The 21,669-nt window shown below is 47.0% G+C and overlaps 1 pseudogene; it reads right to left on the bottom strand.

Annotated features, from left to right (window-relative positions):
• The window catches only part of LOC137535840 (uncharacterized), a 117,369-nt pseudogene that overhangs the window by 21,917 nt on the left and 73,783 nt on the right, over window positions 1-21,669 (bottom strand).

The following is a 21,669-nucleotide window of genomic DNA, read 5'->3' as shown; positions in this document are numbered from 1 at the left end:
TGCGAACTTTGAAAAAAAAAAAATTATGCTGGCCACAAAAGTGATGGAAAAAATGTTTCAAGGGGTCTTACACCTGGAGGGGGGCATGGCTGAGTGGGATACACGCCAAAAGTCCCCCGGAAAAATCTGGATTTGACGCAAAGCAGCGTTTTAAGGGCAGAAATCACATTGAATGCTAAATGACAGGCCTAAAGTGCTTTAAAACATCTTGCATGTGTATACATCAATCAGGTAGTGTAATTAGTGTACTGCTTCACACTGACACACCAAACTCACCGTGTAACGCACCGCAAACAGCTGTTTGTGTAGTGACGCCAGTGGCGGGTTCACTGAACAGGAATACAGTGGTGGGTTCACAGACCAGGTATGCAGTGGCAGGTTTACTGAACAGGTATACAGTGGCGGGTTCACTGAACACAACAGGTATGCAGTGGCGGGTTCACAGAACAGGTATGCAGTGGCAGGTTCACTGAACAGGTATACAGTGGCGGGTTCACTGAACAGAACAGGTATACAGTGGCGGGTTCACTGAACAGAACAGGTATACAGTGGCGGGTTCACAGTACAGGTATGCAGTGGTGGGTTCACAGAACAGGTATGCAGTGGCAGGTTCACTAAACAGGTATGCAGTGGTGGGTTCACAGAACAGGTATGCAGTGGTGGGTTCACAGAACAGGTATGCAGTGGTGGGTTCACAGTACAGGTATGCAGTGGTGGGTTCTCAGAACAGGTATGCAGTGGCAGGTTCACTGAACAGGTATGCAGTGGTGGGTTCACAGAACAGGTATGCAGTGGTGGGTTCACAGAACAGGTATGCAGTGGTGGGTTCACAGTACAGGTATGCAGTGGTGGGTTCACAGAACAGGTATGCAGTGGTGGGTTCACAGAACAGGTATGCAGTGGTGGGTTCACAGAACAGGTATGCAGTGGTGGGTTCACAGAACAGGTATCCAGTGGTGGGTTCACAGAACAGGTATGCAGTGGCAGGTTCACTGAACAGAACAGGTATGCAGCCAGGAACAAGCTAAGCCTAACTAATCTTTCCCTATGAGAGACAGTCTGCAGCAGCTCGCCCTACTCTCACTAACGCAGGCACACGAGTGAGCGTAATGGCCGCCGCTGCTTGCCTTTTATAAGGGGGGGGAGTGGCTCCAGGGGCTAGTGTAGCCTAATTGGCTACACTGGGCCTGCTGACTGTGATGTAGAGGGTCAAAGTTGACCCTCATGGTGCTTTATGGGGCAAACCGAACTTCCGCAAAAATTCGCCTGCGGGACGCGAACGCGAACTACTGAAGTTCGCATGGAACCGTTCGCAGGCGAACCGTTTGGCCCAACTCTATACATTGGGTGCCTATGGAGGCATCCAGATAGAAACATCATTAAGTGTCCACCATTCTTATCTGTTCAGGGCTTAACAAATAAGCGATTAAAGGGTCCCAAATTTTATGATACTTTTTTATATTATCGTTTATATGGGCTCTCAATTTTTCAAAGAACAATATGTTGCCAAGTCTATGTTTAACAGCTTCAAAAGATAAAGATGGAGTATTCCAAGCCGCTGCTATTTCAATTTTGGTTGCCGCAAAGATGTAATTAACAAGGGCATTTTGGGCCACGGATAAATTTGGGTAAGAGCAACCCAATAAAACGTGAAGAGGGTTACGCAAAACTTGTGCGTTAATTAAAGATGATGCCCAGGTGCATACTCTAATCCACAGTTTGCAGACTTTTCTGCAATTCCACCATATATGCGCGAAAGAGCCTGTCATTCTACATCCTCTAAAGCAATCTCCTGAGCAGTTTTTATTGTACTTGGCCACCCTAAGAGGGACCAAGTACCATCTAAATAATACCTTATAGTTTACCTCAACAAGAACGGCATTTATTGATATTTTAGGAATATTTTCCCAAATATCACAGATATCAGTATAATCTATCTGCAGGCCAAAGTCTTTCTCCCAATGAAGTATGTATTCAGGTTTGCTCTGTGAGTGGGTGAGAGTTAGTTCTCTATAGATAAATGAAATAATCCTTGGGGAGTGAGGATTAGTGTCACAGATATTTTCAAAAAAGGTCCTACTTGTTGGGGATTCTACATTTGTGAGTTGCTGCTTTACGAAGTGAGATATCTGCATATAGCGGAAAAGTTCAGAGGATGGAAGTGTACATTTCTCACGTAAGTAATCAAAAGATTTAATACCAGAGCTTGTAACGAAATCTTGAATTCTGTGTAGTTTAGTAGAGGTCCACCATTGATAAGAGCCAGGGGAGTTTAAGGCTGCTGGGAAGGAGGGGTTGCCCAGGAAGAAGAGAAGTGGTCTATGAGCGGACATTAGACGGCCAGAGTATTTACAACTATCCCACACCTGAAGGGAGTGTTTTATAATAGGGTTATCAATTTTGGCACGATATACTGGCGTAAGCAAGAGGAGGTTGTTAATGTTGGTAGGCACGATGAGCTGGCTTTCGATATCTACCCAGGCTGGTCTATCATTTTCTAAATGCCAGTTAGCCAGAATAGCCAACTGAGCTGCTTTATAATAATGGGCAGTATTGGGTACCCCCATCCCTCCATCTGCCCTCAGTCGAAAGAGATAGTTTTTTGAATCATGGTTTCTGAGCACCCCAGATAAAACTATTAATTTTCCGCTGTAGAGATTCAAGGAAGGGGGAAGAGAGAGGAATAGGTAGTAATCTAAAGGCATACAATATTTTAGGAAGAAATGTCATTTTTATGGCTGTAATTCTGCCCAACCAGGAGCGTAGAGTACCTCTTCCAGCACTCCAACAGGTCCGTCAGTTCCCTTACAAGTGAGGGGAAATTATACTGAAAAGCGTATTATAAGAATTGGTAAGATAAATGCCAAGGTATGGGAGTTTATGGTGATCCCAGTCAAACTCAAAGGCATCTTGTAATGCTTGCATCAATTGAAACGGGAGGGAAACATTCAGAGCCCTTGACTTTGCCAGGTTAACACATAATCCTGAAATTGTTCCAAATTGTTTTAGAATCTTGTTCAGAGCAAGGATGGAACTGGTAGGTCGTGAGATGCAAACTTTTAAGTCATCCGCGAATAGACTAGCTTTATGTGTTCTCTTCCCCAGTGGTATCCCGCTTGCGAGGACAGCTCTCGTAATGCTATGGAACGGTGCTTCCTTGGCCTCTGTTCCTTTGGAGTTCCCGAGGGGAACGATGAAGGGCTGGCAGAGCTTCTTTGTGATAAAGGAAGGGTCGATGTCGCCGAGTTCGGTACTGGGATAACCGGTGTCGGATAATCCAAATCTCGGAAGTGGTCTTTGAGTTCCTGGAGAGAGGTGGCTGCAAACTGCCTATTGTCGACCGTAAAGAAGAGTGCAAAGGGAAAGCCCCATTTATATTTTACTTGCTTCTCCTGGAGGATTTGAAGATATGGGCGCATTTCTTTTCTCCTTTGCAACGTAGCTTGCGAGAGATCCCCATAGAACTGGTAGGAATGCCCCTGGAATGTAAAGGATGAAGCAGCTCGTGCCGCAGCCATGACGTTCTCTTTGGTTTGGAAGTATAGAAACTTCATTATATCTCTCGGGGGGCCTTCAGGTTTCTTCTTAGTGAGAGCCCTATGCACTCTATCAAGTTCGAGTCATTCTAGAGGAATATTTGGCAGTGGTATTTAAGCAATACTCGTTGACCAACAGCACATCATGAACTTTATTGCACGTAGTGCACTTGTTTAAAGGACTTCCGAGGCCAAAACGAAGAAAATTACACTTTACCTTTTTCTTAGCAGAATCCACGGAGGACGCCCTGCGCGTCCTCCGCTCCGTTCCGCCGTCAGTGTAGGCCTTGTCGTTCCCCCAGGGCTTGCCCCGACCCCACCGAACGGGTCGCATCGATGCCACCCCTAAGATGGCCGCCGCCTTGATCCACAGTACGCTTTGCCGCGATTGCGACTGCGCAGCCTTTAGCCCGCCTCCCGCCGCGTATGGGTCCCGGCATCCTCCTGAAGCGTGCGGCGGGCTAAAAACAGGTATTACTAGTTAGATACTGCAGTGACTAGGAGTGAGTAGGATAACCAATGGTTCATTCATGTGACGCCTTATCTGCACAATCCTACACTAACTGGCAGCATGCCTATGTACTATGCACGGAGCTTGCAGCTCCACACCAGCCTCCTGTCACGCCCCAACTGACATTAGTTGTCCGGTCTGAGCACGGCATATGGCCCAGGTACAGAGGCATTTTACCAGGTAGATGAGTCACATTGATGAATGGTTGGTTAGATGACTTGGTTACTGCAGTAAATGTAACTAAGGATCCCTGGCTTTGTACAGAAGTATTAGACAGTGTTTCCCTGAATGAAGCATTCCCTGGTTGGGATGTACACAATGACTTCATATGTGACATTATGCAGCTTGTACTGGAGTTATTATTATTATTTAGTATTTATATAGCGCCGACATATTACGCAGCGCTGTACAGTGTATATATATATATCTTGTCACTAACTGTCCCTCAAAGGAGCTCACAATCTAATCCCTACCATTGCCATATGTCTATATTATGTAGTGTAAGTACTGTAGTCTAGGGCCAATTTTTTAGGGGGAGCCAATTAACTTATCCGTATGTTTTTGGAATGTGGGAGGAAACCGGAGTGCCCGGAGGAAACCCACGCAGACACGGAGAGAACATACAAACTCTTTGCAGATAGTGCCCTGGCTGGGACTCGAACCAGGGACCCAGCGCTGCAAGGCGAGAGAGCTAACCACTACGCCACTGTGCTGGAGTAGAACTGTTTATTATTGAAAGATCCTTTTACCATCAGGTGAGAGGTACCTTCATGGTGGCAGTGAGTGCCCGAGGTGGGGGCAGGGGGGGGGGGGCACTGCTTGTGCTTGTGGCCTCCTCTATACTCAGCTGCATCAGTAAATTATACAGTAGTAATTGTGGCTGGATAGTGCAATGGTTCAAGGCTCTGCCTCTGACACAGACGGCCTGGGGTCAAATCTTGGTTCTTCCTGTTCAGTAAGCGGCACCTGTTCAGTAAGGAGACATTTGGCAAGACTCCCTAACACTACTACTGCCTATAGAGCGTTTACTAGTGGCTGAAGCTCTGGTGCTTTGAGTCCAACAGGAGAAAAGCACCATATACATGTTATTTGTCTCGTCTTGTTGTCTCTTACCGGTGTTTGCCAACTTTCTGGTTTCTTGAATGAGGGGTGCCTCCATGGTGGCAGCGTGTGCTTCAGCTTAATCCTGTATACACTGTAGGTGACAGATTACAGACTCACAATTTACAAAATGAGTAACTCCAATCATTGAGCTTAGAATTTCCTTAATGGTTATAACAATGCAAACTTTTTTTTAAAATACATTTTATTGATGCAATTAGTAGTACATCTTATCACTACATGCAGAGGAACACCTCACACTGAGGAAGCAATATACAATATGATCACATAGTCTCTCCAGCCCCTTCTAATTTACATTTGGAGTGCAGCACTGAGGCATTGGGGTGTCTATAGCAGTGATTGTAACACATATAACAATAACCTGTCCCCCTCTACAACCCAGAATTCCTGCATCTCACCTCCAGCCCAAACACCTGTATCCAATCTTCTCCTAATTTACATTTGGGGTGCAGCACTGAGGTATTGGGGTGTCTATAGCAGTGACTGTAACACATATAATAATAACCTGTCCCCCTCTCCACCCCAGAATTCCTGCATCTCACCTCCAGCCCAAACACCTGTATCCAATCATCTCCTTCTAATTTACATTTGGGGTGCAGCACTGAGGTATTGGGGTGTCTATAGCAGTGACTGTAACACATATAATAATAACCTGTCCCCCTCTCCACCCCAGAATTCCTGTATCTCACCTCCAGCCCAAACACCTGTATCCAATCATCTCCTTCTAATTTACATGTGGGGTGGAGCACTGAGGCATTGGGGTGTATCTGCATTATTTGTGCTGGAGTATAATATGACCTGGGAATACATCTGACTTCTAATACCTTATCTATTGTTGCTATCATATTTATAGTATTATCATGTAAAATAGTTGCCAATCATCCTCTGTGAGGTTAGATCAATATAGATCTATAATGTTATCCCTAATATTATTCAGACAAGTATAGTATTGTACTGTATTAGTTATCAATAAAAGCAGAATATTTAAACTCAGGATAAGGATGTTACAATTTATTGGATAACTTGAAAGAAAAAGAGTAAGCTATCGTCCAATCAGCCGCCTTCAGATTCTATTCCTGTGCACTCTGCAGGAGACTCTTCATGTTTTCTGGATATATAATAAAGACACAGAGAGAGGGAAATCTTCTTTTCTCAGTTCAGTCTGGATCTTATGTTTTCACATTATTATTATTAATAACTGTAGTATTTATATAGCTCCAACATCTTCCGCAGCGCTGTACGGAGTATATATTGTCTTGTCACTAACTGTCCCTCAGAGGGGCTCACAATCTAATCCCTACCATAGTCCTATGTCTATGTATGTATCGTGTAATGTATCGTAGTCTAGGGCCAATTTAGGGAGAAGCCAATTAACTTACCTGTATGTTTTTTAAATGTGGGGGGAAACTGGAGTGCCCGGAGGAAACCCACACTTACATGAGGAGGACAAACAAACTCCATGCATATAGTGCCCTGGTTGGGATTTGAACCCGGGACCCAATGCTAGAAGACAAGAGTGCTGTTGCCCTGTATTAAGATTATTATGCAATTATTATTATGTAGTATTTATATAACGCAGACAACTTCTGCAGTGCTGTACAGAGTATAATGCCTTGTCACATAAATGTCCCTCAGAGTGGCTCACAATCTTATCCAGGCATGGGCAAACTTGGCCCTCCAGCTGTTAAGGAACTAAAAATCCAACAATGCATTTGCCTTTATTAGTCATGACTGTGGCTGTCAGACTCCTGCAATGGATTGTGGGACTTGTAGTTCCTCAACAGCTAGAGGGCCAAGTTTGCCCATGCCTGATCGAATCCCTACCATAGTCATATGTCGATGTATGTATTGTCTAGTGAAGGGATGTCAAACCGGTCCAACGAGGGCCGAGGTCCTCACACATTTTTGACACAGCTCAAATTAATACATGGGACGGAATCAGGAAAGGTGTGTAGAACACATTTCTCAGTCCATCCCAATGGATCTGGCCCTCCAGGACTGGAGTTTGACACCTGTGGTCTAGTGTATGTATAGTAGTCTTGGGCCAAGTTATAGGGAAGCAAATTAACTTATCTGCATGTTTTTGGGGATGTGGGAGGAAACCGGAGTGCTCAGAGGAAACCCACTCAGACACGGGAAGAACATACAAACTCTTTGCAGCTGTTGACATGGCTGGGAGTCGAACCGGGGAGGTGGGAGCGCTAACCACTACGCCACCATGCTGGCCCACATCTGATCACATTAACTCAAGAGATGAAAATGAATTGTATGAGTAACAACAATGGTATATAGAACTTTCCTGGAGAATCAAAAATGTTATTTTCACTTTAAAACAAGAGAGAAAACCCACAGTGTGTGTAAGGTAACAGGAAGTGGCCTAGTTGGACGGATCTCACCTGGATTCTCAGGCTGTTTGGTAAGGACAGCCGTGTAGAGTGTTTGTCCCAATTAGAGCTGGGGCACAGTAACTCTGTGTGCACAGCGTCAGAGCCTCCCCATCCTGACAGCTTGTGCCTGTGCTGCATTGTCACTCTCCCCTCCCCATTCTGAGTGCTTGTGCTGCATCGTCACTCTCCCATCCCCATCCTGAGGGCCTGTGCTGCATCATCACTCTCCCCTCCCCATCCTGAGGGCTTGTGCCTGTGCTGCATCGTCACTCTCCCCTCCCCATCCTGAGGGCTTGTGCCTGAGCTGCATCATCATTCCCCCCTCCCCATCCTGAGGGCTTGTGCCTGTGCTGCATCATCACTCTCCCCTCCCCATCCTGAGGGCCTGTGCCTGTGCTGTATCTTCACTCTCCCCTCCCCATCCTGAGGGCTTGTGCCTGTGCTGCATCGTCACTCTCCCCTCCCCATCCTGAGGGCTTGTGCCTGTGCTGCATCATCACTCTCCAATCCCCATCCTGAGGGCCTGTGCCTGTGCTGCATCTTCACTCTCCCCTCCCCATCCTGAGGGCTTGTGCTGCATCATCACTCTCCCCTCCCCATCCTGAGGGCCTGTGCCTGTGCTGCATCGCCACTCTCCCCTTCCCATCCTGAGGGCTTGTGCCTGTGCTGCATCGTCACTCTCCTCTCCCTATTCTGAGGGCTTGTGCTGCATCCTCACTCTCCCCTCCCTGTCCTGAGGGCTTGTGCCTGTGCTGCATCGTCGCTCTCCCCTCCCCATCCTGAGGGCTTGTGCTGCATCGTCACTCTCCCCTCCCCATACTGAGGGCTTGTGCCTGTGCTGCATCGTCACTCTCTCCTCCCCATCCTCAGTGCTTGTGCTGCATCGTCACTCTCCCCTCCCCATCCTGAGGGCCTGTGCTGCATCGTCACTCTCCCCTCTCCATCCTGAGGGCTTGTGCTGCATCGTCACTCTCCCCTCCCCATCCTGAGGGCCTGTGCTGCATCGTCACTCTCCCCTCTTCATCCTGAGGGCTTATGCCTGTGCTGCATCATCACTTTCCCCTCCCGATCCTGAGGGCTTGTGCCTGTGCTGCATCATCACTCTCCCCTCCCCATCCTGAGGGCTTATGCCTGTGCTGCATTGTCACTTTCCTCTCCCCATCCTGAGGGCTTGTGCCTGTGCTGCATCGTCACTCTCTCCTCCCCATCCTGAGGGCCTGTGCCTGTGCTGCATCGTAACTCTCCCCTCCCCATCCTGAGGGCCTGTGCTGGATCATCACTTTCCCCTCCCCATCCTGAGGGCTTGTGCCTGTGCGGCATAGTCACTCTCCCCTCCCCATCCTGAGGGCTTGTGCCTGTGCTGCATCGTCACTCTTCCCTCCCAACCCTGAGGGCTTGTGCCTGTGCTGCAACGTCACTCTCCCCTCCCCATCCTCAGGGCTTGTGCCTGTGCTGCATCATCACTCTCCCCTCCCCATACTGAGGGCTTGTGCCTGTGCTGCATTGTCACTCTCCCCTCCCCATCCTGAGGGCCTGTGCTGCATCATCACTTTCCCCTCCCCATCCTGAGGGCTTGTGCCTGTGCTGCATCATCACTCTCCCCTTCCCATCCTGAGGGCCTGTGCCTGTGCTGCATCGTAACCCTCCCCTCCCCATCCTGAGGGCCTGTGCTGGATCATCACTTTCCCCTCCCCATCCTGAGGGCTTGTGCCTGTGCGGCATAGTCACTCTCCCCTCCCCATCCTGAGGGCCTGTGCTGCATCATCACTCTCCCCCCCTATCCTGAGGGCCTGTGCTGCATCGTCACTCTCCCCTCCCCATCCTGAGGGCTTGTGCCTGTGCTGCATCGTCACTCTCCCCTCCCCATTCTGAGGGCTTGTGCTGCATCATCACTCTCTCCTCCCCATCCTGAGGGCTTGTGCTGCATCATCACTCTCCCCTCCCCATCCTGAGGGCTTGTGCTGCATCGTCACTCTCCCCTCCCCATCCTGAGGGCCTGTGCCTGTGCTGCATCGCCACTCTCCCCTTCCCATCCTGAGGGCTTGTGCCTGTGCTGCATCGTCACTCTCCTCTCCCTATTCTGAGGGCTTGTGCTGCATCCTCACTCTCCCCTCCCTGTCCTGAGGGCTTGTGCCTGTGCTGCATCGTCGCTCTCCCCTACCCATCCTGAGGGCTTGTGCTGCATCGTCACTCTCCCCTCCCCATACTGAGGGCTTGTGCCTGTGCTGCATCGTCACTCTCTCCTCCCCATCCTCAGTGCTTGTGCTGCATCGTCACTCTCCCCTCCCCATCCTGAGGGCCTGTGCTGCATCGTCACTCTCCCCTCTCCATCCTGAGGGCTTGTGCTGCATCGTCACTCTCCCCTCCCCATCCTGAGGGCCTGTGCTGCATCGTCACTCTCCCCTCTTCATCCTGAGGGCTTATGCCTGTGCTGCATCGTCACTTTCCCCTCCCGATCCTGAGGGCTTGTGCCTGTGCTGCATCATCACTCTCCCCTCCCCATCCTGAGGGCTTATGCCTGTGCTGCATTGTCACTTTCCTCTCCCCATCCTGAGGGCTTGTGCCTGTGCTGCATCGTCACTCTCTCCTCCCCATCCTGAGGGCCTGTGCCTGTGCTGCATCGTAACTCTCCCCTCCCCATCCTGAGGGCCTGTGCTGGATCATCACTTTCCCCTCCCCATCCTGAGGGCTTGTGCCTGTGCGGCATAGTCACTCTCCCCTCCCCATCCTGAGGGCTTGTGCCTGTGCTGCATCGTCACTCTTCCCTCCCAACCCTGAGGGCTTGTGCCTGTGCTGCAACGTCACTCTCCCCTCCCCATCCTCAGGGCTTGTGCCTGTGCTGCATCATCACTCTCCCCTCCCCATACTGAGGGCTTGTGCCTGTGCTGCATTGTCACTCTCCCCTCCCCATCCTGAGGGCCTGTGCTGCATCATCACTTTCCCCTCCCCATCCTGAGGGCTTGTGCCTGTGCTGCATCATCACTCTCCCCTTCCCATCCTGAGGACTTGTGCTGCATCATCACTCTCCCCTCCCCATCCTGAAGGCTTGTGCTGATTCGTCACTCTCCCCTTCCCATCCTGAGGGCTTGTGCGGCATCACCACTCTCCCCTCCTCATCCTGAAGGCTTGTGTCTGTGCTACATCGTCACTCTCCCCTCCCCATCCTGAGAGCTTGTGCCTGTGCTGCATCGTCACTCTCCCCTCCCCATCCTGAGGGCTTGTGCTGCATCGTCACTCTGCCCTCCCCATACTAAGGGCTTGTGCTGCATCGTCACTCTCCCCTCCCCATCCTGAGGGCTTGTGCTGCATCGTCACTCTCCCCTCCCCATCCTGAGGGCCTGTGCTGCATCATCACTCTCCCCTTCCCATCCTGAGGGCTTGTGCTGCATCGTCACTCTCCCCTCCCCATACTAAGGGCTTGTGCTGCATCGTCACTCTCCCCTCCCCATCCTGAGGGCTTGTGCTGCATCGTCACTCTCCCCTCCCCATCCAGAGGGCCTGTGCTGCATCGCCACTCTCCCCTCCCCATCCTGAGGGCTTGTGCTGCATCGTCACTCACCCCTCCCCCTTCTGAGACCTGTCCAACTAGGCCACTTCCAGTTACCTTACACATACTGTGAGTGCTCTCTCTCTTGTTTTTCTTCTATTTGCAGTGGATCACCTGATCTGCCCAGTACATACTACATCACCAGATCGCATTACCATCTAGAATACATCCTACCCTAGCCATAATTTATTTTCACTTTAACAGGTTAAAATCTGACTCTGAACTGTGCATTAGTGAGATATAAAATGTTGGTCATTGAGCTCCCAACAAAAACAAATAATATATTTCCAACTGTTGTTATCAGGAGTGTTTGTTCAGTCAGATAAAAGTGGTTTGACTTTTTTTTTTTTATTCTTCAGGAGAGCCTTGGCTTCATGGGACTGCAGATCCTGCCTAATTTGCATAGCTATAGCACCTGACTTATTAATCTTTGCAATGGAAAAAATAAAAAGGAAACACATCAGTTTGAGTTCTCTTACGTTTAACAATGCTTCTTTTGTATCCAAAACATTTCACAGTCAGCACATAAATATGGCTTCTCCCCACTATGAGATCTCTCATGTCTTTCAAGATCTGAGTTCTGAACAATACATTTCCCACACTCAGCACATGAATTGGGCTTTTCATCTGTGTGAGATCTTTTATAATGATTAAGGCTTCCTTGAATTCCAATACATTTCCCACACTCAGTACATGACTACGGCTTCTCACTAATGTGAGCTTTCTCATGTCTAACCAGATGCGATTTCCGTATGAAACATTTCCCACACTCAGCACATGAATACGGTTTTTCACCGGTGTGAGTTCTTTCATGTCTGACAAGATGTGATTTAAACCCAAAACATTTCCCGCACACGTCACATGAATAGGGCTTCTCACCAGTGTGAGATCTCTTATGACAGACCAGATGTGAATTCCAAACAAAACATTTCCCGCACTCAGTACATGAATAGGGCTTTTCAACAGTGTGAAATTTCTTGTGTCTAACAAGTCTTGATTTCTGAACAAAACATTTCCCACATGTGGAACAGGAATAAGACCCTCCAGCAGCTAGAGAGCTGTGCAGGGTAGGAGGTCCCTCAGGGCTAGAAAGGCGAGGGGAGTCTGGGGGAATATTTGAGGTCACCAGGACATCTGCAGGAGACTCTTGTCCAATTCCATCACCATCCGTTGTACAGTCTGTGGATACAGAGAGACGAGTCTCTGAGAGGTTCCTGATGCCGGGAGTGCACCCTGCAAATAGAGAAACATCATCACTTCCTACCAAACAGTGCTGACATAATGGAGGCTACATGACTCTGACAAGCTACACTTAGGTCCACAATTGACAGACTAAAATCGAAAATGGCTGAGGCAGGAATTGTCTAATGTTAGAGATAGAGTCACAAAGGTTGTGTACCCCACATTTGAGGCTACGCTTACATGAAGCAGCCATTCTCACTCTGCAGCACCAGAGCAAAGCCGCAGAAGAATGAGCCGTTGATGTGGAAAACTGCAATAGATGCAACAACCTTAGTTTAATCAGGCTGCCTGCCAGCTCAGAGGATAGAGATGTGCCAAAATGTATAGAAGATCTGTTGCGGGCATTGCTGCCTGCTGACACTTTCTCCCCTGTGTTTGTGTGTTTGTAACTGAAAGAGCTCATCGTTTGCCCACGAGGCAAAGGCCTCTGGGTGCTCCAGCGAGGTCACTAATATTTAAAATGCTAAACTTTAAAGGACCACTATTCCGAAAATCTTTAAATATATGTAAACATATACAAACAAGAAGTATGTTTCTTCCAGAGTAAAATGAGCCATAAATTACTTTTCTCCTATGTTGCTGTCACTTACAGTAAGTAGTAGAAATCTGACATTACTGACAGGTTTTGGACTAGCCCATCTCCTAACTGGGGATTTTAAGGGTTTTCTTTCTTTTCAAAAGCACTTAGTGAATGGCAGTTGCTCCATCCAACTGCCAAAAAAGTGTGCAGCGAGCACCGAGGCTGGCTAGCATCTTTTTCAAGAAGTGTCTTTATAAAGAATAAAGGCCATGCTGAGAATCCCCCATGTAGAGATGGACTAGCCCAAAACCTGTCGGTAATGTCAGATTTCTACTACCTACTGTAAGTCACAGCAACAGAGAAGAAAAGTAATTTATTGCTCATTTTACTCCGGAAGAAACATGCTTTTTATTCGTATGTGTTTACATATATTTTAAATGTTAAGATTTTCGCAACAGTGGTCTTTTAAAGACAGAGATGCAATCCTGACGGCAGCACAGAAAGTAGGTAATCTTGCTTTTGAAAATACAAAACGGATGCTTTTTCCTTACTTCACTGTGGAGACGCAGTGCCTCAGGAGGTCATTTACACACAGAGAAGCAAAACTAAGGGAGAAAAATATTGCATAGGTGATGCTGTTCCTTGCGAAACGTAGAGTACAGGATGGGGAAACCGTTCCTTTTTTTCCCCTAAAAACCCAAGGATGTTTTGTCCTGATTGGACACACTTGCAAGACACTGATCAGAATATAGGTACCCATGAGCTCTTCTGTAATGGTCGTACAACTATTGCCCTGTTACTGCACTTTTATACTATGACATAGCCAACTTGCTTATTCCTTATATACGACAGACAAATATCACGTTTGTACTGTCAAAAAGGCAATCAGGAGCGAAGCAGTTCGTTTCAGCCCACGGTGCTCAGCGCAGAAACAAGGCACCCCATAGCAGTAATGCAATACGGAGATACTATACGAAACAGCGACAGTCCGTTGTTGGAACTATGCCAATGTGACGCTGCCCACTCCATCCGGTGGTGTATCCATTGCTTGGCAGCATGAGAGCTATTTTACTAGAGCTAGAATTACATCTGAGGCTTCAAACATGTTGGCTACATTTTGTTCACTATTGGAGGTGAATAAAAATCCTTTCTACAAAGTCTGCCTGTGCCGGTCATTTCCTACAATACATGCTGAGGGGATCTGTTGTTGGACGGACCGGACTGCTGCACGGATTGGAAATTTAAGGAAGATGTGCCCTCACTCTCTGGTTTCTTTATGTAATACTGCATGGGGTGCGTAAGGGTAATTAAAGGCTACGGCAGTTGCTGGACCCTGAATTACATCTCCTGCCGAGCAAGGCAGCGGAGTCGGTACAAAAATCATCCGACTCCAACTCCAGGTACCCAAAACTAATTCTTACCAAGGCTGTGGATTTGGTACAAAAATCATCCGACTCCGACTCCTCAGTTTACTGAAACTACCGACTCCAACACCTTACTCTAATACAGTGATCTGCAAATTTGGCTCTCCAGCTGCTAAGGAACAAGTCCCACAATGCATTGCGGGAGTCTGACAGCCACAGTCAGGATTCAGAAACGAAAATGCATTGTGTGACGAACATTACGGAAAGTCGTGCACAAGCGCCAACGATTTTCGTATGGTCCTGCACAATTACTGTCAGTTTTGTGTAAATGTACAATAGATGTCCTTTTTCCTCTCTTCTTACTGAGGGCAACAGTAACCTTCCCCCACATCCTGTGTCAGGAAAGAATGTCACAAGTGGCCAGCTCCCCTGGGCAGAAACCATTTGGCCCCTCAGCTCATCTCCCCCAAGCCAGCTTAGATTGGCTGAGATAAAAATTCCCTCCAAGCTCATAGCCTCAAACAAAGGGAACATTAATTTATTAATAATTCAAAATAGGTTTGGCACAGCAAGACAAAAATTACATTTCCTGATACCTAGAAATCAGTTCTATCATACACAGGATTTGCAATTTCCTAGCTGTCAGAGATCCGTAGGAAAACCACTTTATCCGGCCTGCGTAAAGCGAATGCGACAGACTAGGCATGTATAGCCTCGTTTAATACAGGGTCGCAAGCCTCTTATGAATATAGTCTCGGATTTGCGATGCGCCAATCTGGGGCGGAGTCACACCGATTATTAATAAATTGATACATTTCTTGCTCTGAGTCTGAGGGTGGCAACCTTGCCTCCAGGAGATAACCCTGCCTTAAACACACCTACTTTCCAGGTAGTGACAGCCCCAAACTCAGGTCCTATAAAAGTGGGGCGGGACCAAACCTGCCCAGTTCTCCAAATTTCATCGACCAGGGAAGTCCAAGCATGCGTTCCACGGAGAACCGCCGCATGCTGTGATATAAGGACTTTTAACCTGAATGTCTACTTTTAAAACTGGACTCTATTTCTTCATTCTTCAAATGGACTGCTCAGCATAACGAAGTAAGAATTTTCTGATTTTATTCCTCTTTATTTTTAAGCTCTGTGTATATATGTTAATTGGTGTATATAACTGTATGTAATGCATTTTTGTTATTAAAAGTTTTAAAAATCGTTTAGCGGTTATGACCTGTTGCTGAACATACACAATCGTACCTATTCTCCTGAACTCGCTACCCTGTGTTTAATAGAAGTATACCTTTATAACCCGCATGCGAGAACCCGGCCCAGATATAATGATCTGACCCAGGTTCCTGCATACTGCTAAGGGTTAATCGAGCGTTCTCGAAGTCCTAGTAAAATTACAGTAGCGGGCTGTGTAACTTGCTTGGTGGCAGATCTTTGAATTGTATGTGTGTGGTGAATCCGTTAGTGGCAGAACGCTCCCTCCATTAGTCAGTTCATCAAATTGCGAACGTGGGTTACCCTTCGTGATGAACAAATGACCGTGTGAGAGGATTTCTGACGCTGATCGATTTACCCTATCCGCAGACCGGCCTTGCGGTCTGTGACATATTGTGGCACTTGTAGTTCCTTAACAGCTGGAGAGCCAAGTTTGAAGACCACTGGTCTAATACTTACCAGGGCTGTGGCTTTGGTACAAAAATCATCCGACGCCTCAGTTTAAAGGGGAACTGAAGAGAGAGGTATATGGAGGCTGCCATGTTTATTTCCTTTTAAGCAATACCAGTTGCCTGGCAGCCCTGCTGATCCTCTGCCTCTAATACATTTAGCCATAGCCCCTGAACAAGCATGCAGCAGATCAGGTGTTTCAGACTTTAAAGTTCTCCGATGAAGGACTGACGTCCGACACGTGTTAGATAGACACCGAGCTGGGCCTCACTGTGCGGACCCCATTGCCTCCAGGGTAAGCATGCATTTGGCAGTTGCAGCGTTGTAGACATGTATGATATTAGTTTAGCTGCGTGCACATTTACTGCATGGTGCGCTCTTCACATGCTGCGACTCATACCTGTACATTTCCTTGTATTGCACATTAGAAGGGATTGTTCCCCAGACCCTGCGGTATTTATTGTGGATTCATATCAGTTATTTTGTCTGCACTTTGTTGTTGCCCACCTCTGTGGTTATTTAATTGCTTTTATCCAGCTTATTCCTTAATAAAGATCATTGTTATTATTATATATGGAGCTGGTTGTTTCTTGTTCTTTATTTTGATATGTCGTGGACATCTGTAAATAATTTTTTTTAAAGTCAGATCTGCCAAGACTAGCTGCATGCTTGTTTCTGGTGTTATTCAGATACTACTGCAGAGAAATAGACCAGCAGGGCTGCCAGGCAACTGGTATTGATGAAAAGGAAATAAATATGGCAGCCTCCATATACCTCTCTCTTCAGTTCCCCTTTAATGAAACCACCGACTCTGACTCCAGGGGCCGTATGTAATTCACCTTTTGACCTGAGTTTTCTCCTAGGTGATATTTTAAAATGCCTTTTAAACCACTAGGAAGCAAAAAAAAAAAAAAAAACAATTCTCAAAATAATTTTGAAAGTACTTTTTACCTACTTTTTGATACTTTTTTCCATTGCAAGGTGCTAAAAAGTTATTTTAAATCAAACATGAACATTTTTCTCCTAGGAGAAAACACAGGTGAAAAAGTGAATTGCAGGTGTCCAAAATATGCTCCGACTCCTCAACGCCAACTCCACAGCCTGGCCTCCGAGTTGCGACAACCCGGAGGGGGAATAGTACTCAATGCCGCCGGGCAGTTTTGTGGCAGCAGGGAGAGCCACCCCCCAGCTAATCAGCGACGCGTAAACATGTATGCATCAGGAGGCCCCATTTATAAATGGCACTACATGGCAATCTTTTCAGTGTGACCTGTGCACCAATCACACACCCTCAAACTGTGCGAACAGCTGCAAATAAAACCCTGGATAAACTGTCTGTATGAACCCACCAGCTACACTTAACATGGGTTTAGTGCTGAAATATGCATGCAAAATCTGCTAAACACGTGCTGTGATGTTGTACATATTATTAAACTGGAGTGTGATTTCTGCTCTCCTAGCTAACCCTGCATTTCTTAACAGGCCCTGCAGAAACTTATTTCACTGAGAGCTGAGAGAACTCTGTCTGTCCATAGCAGGACGACACACAAGCTTGACATCTATAACGAGGGTGCAAAGAAAGACTCTGTGCGGGCTTATGCTACTACACCAGATCCCCTGCTAACACTTCAACTGCAGCTGGAGCGCACTATGTGATGCGCAAGATGAACTCCTTATATCTCGGAGATAACGAACACATGTGTCACTGAAGAGATTTTATATGGGTGCACAGGCTTTCTCCTTACTGCAGCAGATGGTACAACTAGCCTTGGAAATGTTGCCTATGTGAGATTACACACAAACTACACCAGCAGTATGCAGGGGGGAAAACAATAAGCTGTTAATTGTTGGTACAGTATAACCACGTTATAATAAACTCTGTTATAGTAAACATTCTGGTATAGTAAACCACCACTCCAGGTCCCGGCCAATCTCCATTATAAGACTATGGGAGCAAAGTCTGGTATAATAAACTCTAATATAATAAGTATCCGAACCCCTCGCAGCAAGCAAGTGGCTGCCTCTATTCAGTGACGGCTGCAATTTTTAAAGAGCCCTGAATACTTTACCAGCAATTTGTCCAGCCTGGCTATTCAGACCTAAGGTATACTAAAGGCCCATACACACGTCTGATTTTCCGGAACGACGGGTCGTTTGAACGTTCCGTCGTTCAGACGTCCGCCCGCTAAATCGGGCGTGTGTACAGACTGTCGCCGGCGGATCGCTCAAACTCAGTCTTATCACGCGAACGACAGTCTGTACACACGCCCGATTTAGCGGGCGGACGTCTGAACGACGGAACGTTCAAACAACCCGTCGTTCCGGAAAATCAGACGTGTGTATGGGCCTTTAGCCTTGTAATCCTCCAAATGTGCAAGTGCCTGTACTGTACCTCCAATGGGAGGACAGAGTTGCTCCTTTGCAGCAGAGAATGCTCCAGGGCATGCTGGGCCATTTCTAGGACAATTTCTGATATAGTAAATTTATGATCTAGTAAACCACTTCTCCTGGTCCCTTGGCGGTTTCTATAACAAGATTATACTGTATTGCAGGTGGACAGGAAAGCTAATGACCTACTAGACCTTTTCGGTCCTGACCCTTAGTTTACATGTATACGTTATATTTTCAAAGACGTTATTATATATGTTATGAGAGGAATACATTAGCAATCTTGTTTACTCTTATCCGCTCCCCTATGTGTTTGTCTATAGGTCAATGTGCGGGTGGTGGGTGATCTGCTCTACCTCCTCCAGGGGAGTCTTAACAGACAACACTAAATGACATATGTACAGAGTGCAGCAAGTTCTCTATTGAGAGAAACGCAACATCTCCTGTAACTCAGTCTGAGCTCCTCTAGCTTATCCTTGATTTGCATATATTTATCTTGAACTAGGGGTCTCCTCTGGGGGAGGGGTTGGAGCACCCGTGCATCCTCTACTTATAGTCAATGGGAACTGAAAGAAAAAAAGCCAGATACTTACCTAAGGAGAGGGAAGGCTCTGGGTCCTATAGATCCTTCCTGCTCCTCTCACTCCTCATTTAAGCGTCAGCTCCTCAGTTTGAATCCCCCACTGCAGGGGACATCGGAAGTCTTCAGGAGTACTCGGACTCTTGTGCACTCACATGTGCGCCGTATGGAGCCACCGGTCTTTGGGAGGACTCGGCTCCCAAAAACTTCCTAAGTCCCCCGCGGTGAGGGATTCAAACTGAGGAGCTGCAGCTTAACCTCCCTAGCGTTCTGGACGAGTTGAGCTCATCCAGAGACGCCGGAGGTCACCACTCAGGCCCTGCAGGGCCGATTTGAATATTTTTTTTTTCAAACACGCAGCTAGCACTTTGCTAGCTGTGTGTTTGCTGCGATCGCCGCCGATGCGCCGCTACCCGACGCGAAAGAGGGCCCCTCCTCCCGCAGACCCCGTGCGCAGCCTGGCCAATCAGTGCCAGGCAGCGCTGAGGGGTGGATCGGGACTCCCTATGACGTCACGACGTCAATGGCGTCAGTCCGTTCGTCGCCATGGCGACGGAGAAAGCCCTGAAGGAAATCCCGTTCAGAACAGGATTTCCTGACGGGCATAGGCGCCGGCGGCAATCGGAAGAGAGGGGGGTATCATGTAGCTAGCGCTCTCCCCCACCTACTGGCATCAGGTGATCTATACTGTGCCCAGCAGGGACATGTTTCTTATTTAGCTTAATACATATTTTTCATCTCTAATGTTTATCACTCACCAATGCTCATTCCTGTGATAAAGTCTTCCTCCTCAGATCTGCTCATGTCACCCTCCTCCACAAACTGCTGATCACTCCTCACATAGGTCTCTTCTTCTTCCTCCTTATATGGTCTCATCCAGTCACTCTCCTCCATAGACTGCTGATCACTCCTCACATACATCTCTTCTTCTTCCTCTTTTATTGTCCTCATCATGTCACTCTCCTCCACAGACTGCTGATCACCCCTCATACATGTCTCTTCTTTTATTGTCCTTATGTCACCCTCCTCCATAGACTGCTGATCACTCCTCACATATGTCTCTTCTTCTTCCTTTTTAATTGTCCCCATCATGTTACCCTGCTCCATAGACTGCTGATGACTCTTCACATACGTCTCTTCTTCTTCCTCTTTTATTGTCCTCATCATGTCACCCTCATCCACAGACTGCTGATCACTCCTCACATATGTCTCCTCTTCTTCCTCTTTTATTGTCCTCATCATGTCACCCTCCTCCACAGACTGCTGATCACCCCTCATACATGTCTCTTCTTTTATTGTCCTTATGTCACCCTCCTCCATAGACTGCTGATCACTCCTCACATATGTCTCTTCTTCTTCCTTTTTAATTGTCCCCATCATGTTACCCTGCTCCATAGACTGCTGATCACTCCTCACATACGTCTCTACTTTCCATTTAATCACAGTGTTTAGTTGTTTTCCACCCTAAGTGCACAAAAATAAAAGATACTTTAAAATGGTAACACAGATAAGAACATATGCAAAGGAAAACATGAACAGTTTGTGGTCTCTAAGAACCCTCATGGTGAACACTAGTGTGGATATTGGGAATGCTGTAGATGTGATATACTTGGACTCTGCAAAGGCCTTTGATACTGTTCCCTACAACAGTCTGGTGCAAAAGTTGAGGATACAGGACTTGAGAAGCAAACACGGTGAATCCAGCGCTGGAGACTTCGGCGCAGCTGGCGCCACCATAGGCCATAATAGGAATTACGGCTATAGCAGTGCACAGGGAGTAACTTCGGCACCGTCAGAAGACGGAACTGAAGTTACATTTAAAACACAATAATTTGGACAGAAAACAAAGAGTTGTGGTCAATGGATCATATTAAAAATGGGTGACTGTTAGCAGTAGGATCCTATAGGGGTCATTACTGGGCGCAGTGCTCTTCAATGACCTAGTAGATGAAGTAGAAATCAATGTTGCTATTTTTTCAGATGATTGTGCAGAATCATTAATTCTCAGGGAGATAGTGACATATTGCAAAAGGGACTGGATAGGATGGCTATATTGGCACATAGATGGCAGATAACATTCAATGTTGAAAAATGGAAACTCATGTATTTTGGTCATACCAATGGTCTAGCACCATACAAAATAAACGGGATACAGATGGGGACATCAAACAAAGAGAAGGACTTAGGAGCACTCATCAGCAACAAGTTAAACAATCCTTTTCAATGCCAAGCTGCTGCAGCTAAAGCAAACAAAATTTGGGGATGTATTAAAAGGGAAATAAAGTCTCGTGATGCTAGCATAATATTGCCCCTGTTTAACTCTCTAGTAAGGCTGCATCTGGAATATGGAGTTCAGTTCTGGGCACCACATTACAGGAGAGATATTGCAGTTTTAGAGCAGGTGCAGAGATGAGCAACAATATTGATACGAGGGATGGAAGGTCTCACTTACCAGGAAAGGTTAGATATTTAGTCTGGAGAAAAGGCGCCTTAGAGGAGATCTAATTAACATGTATAAATGTCAGGGTTTTTATCTTGATTGCCACCTGGAGTCGGGAAGGAGTTTTTTTTCCTTGTTGGGTTAATTGGATCATACCTTGTAAGGGTTTTTTACCTTCCTCTGGATCAACAGGGATATGTGAGGGTTCAGGCTAGTGTCGTACGTTATTTTCTGATTGAACTCAATAGGCATATGTCTTTTTTCAATGCATATAACTATGTAACTATCATGGCATCCTTGTAAAGGTCCTTGTGTCGTTCTATATGCTGCCACTCCTCCACGGAGAAACAGACAGTGATTTCCT

This window comes from Hyperolius riggenbachi, chromosome 10, assembly GCF_040937935.1.
Source record: "Hyperolius riggenbachi isolate aHypRig1 chromosome 10, aHypRig1.pri, whole genome shotgun sequence".
In the NCBI taxonomy this organism is placed as follows: domain Eukaryota; kingdom Metazoa; phylum Chordata; class Amphibia; order Anura; family Hyperoliidae; genus Hyperolius; species Hyperolius riggenbachi.
This window is presented reverse-complemented; position numbering and strand designations above follow the sequence as displayed.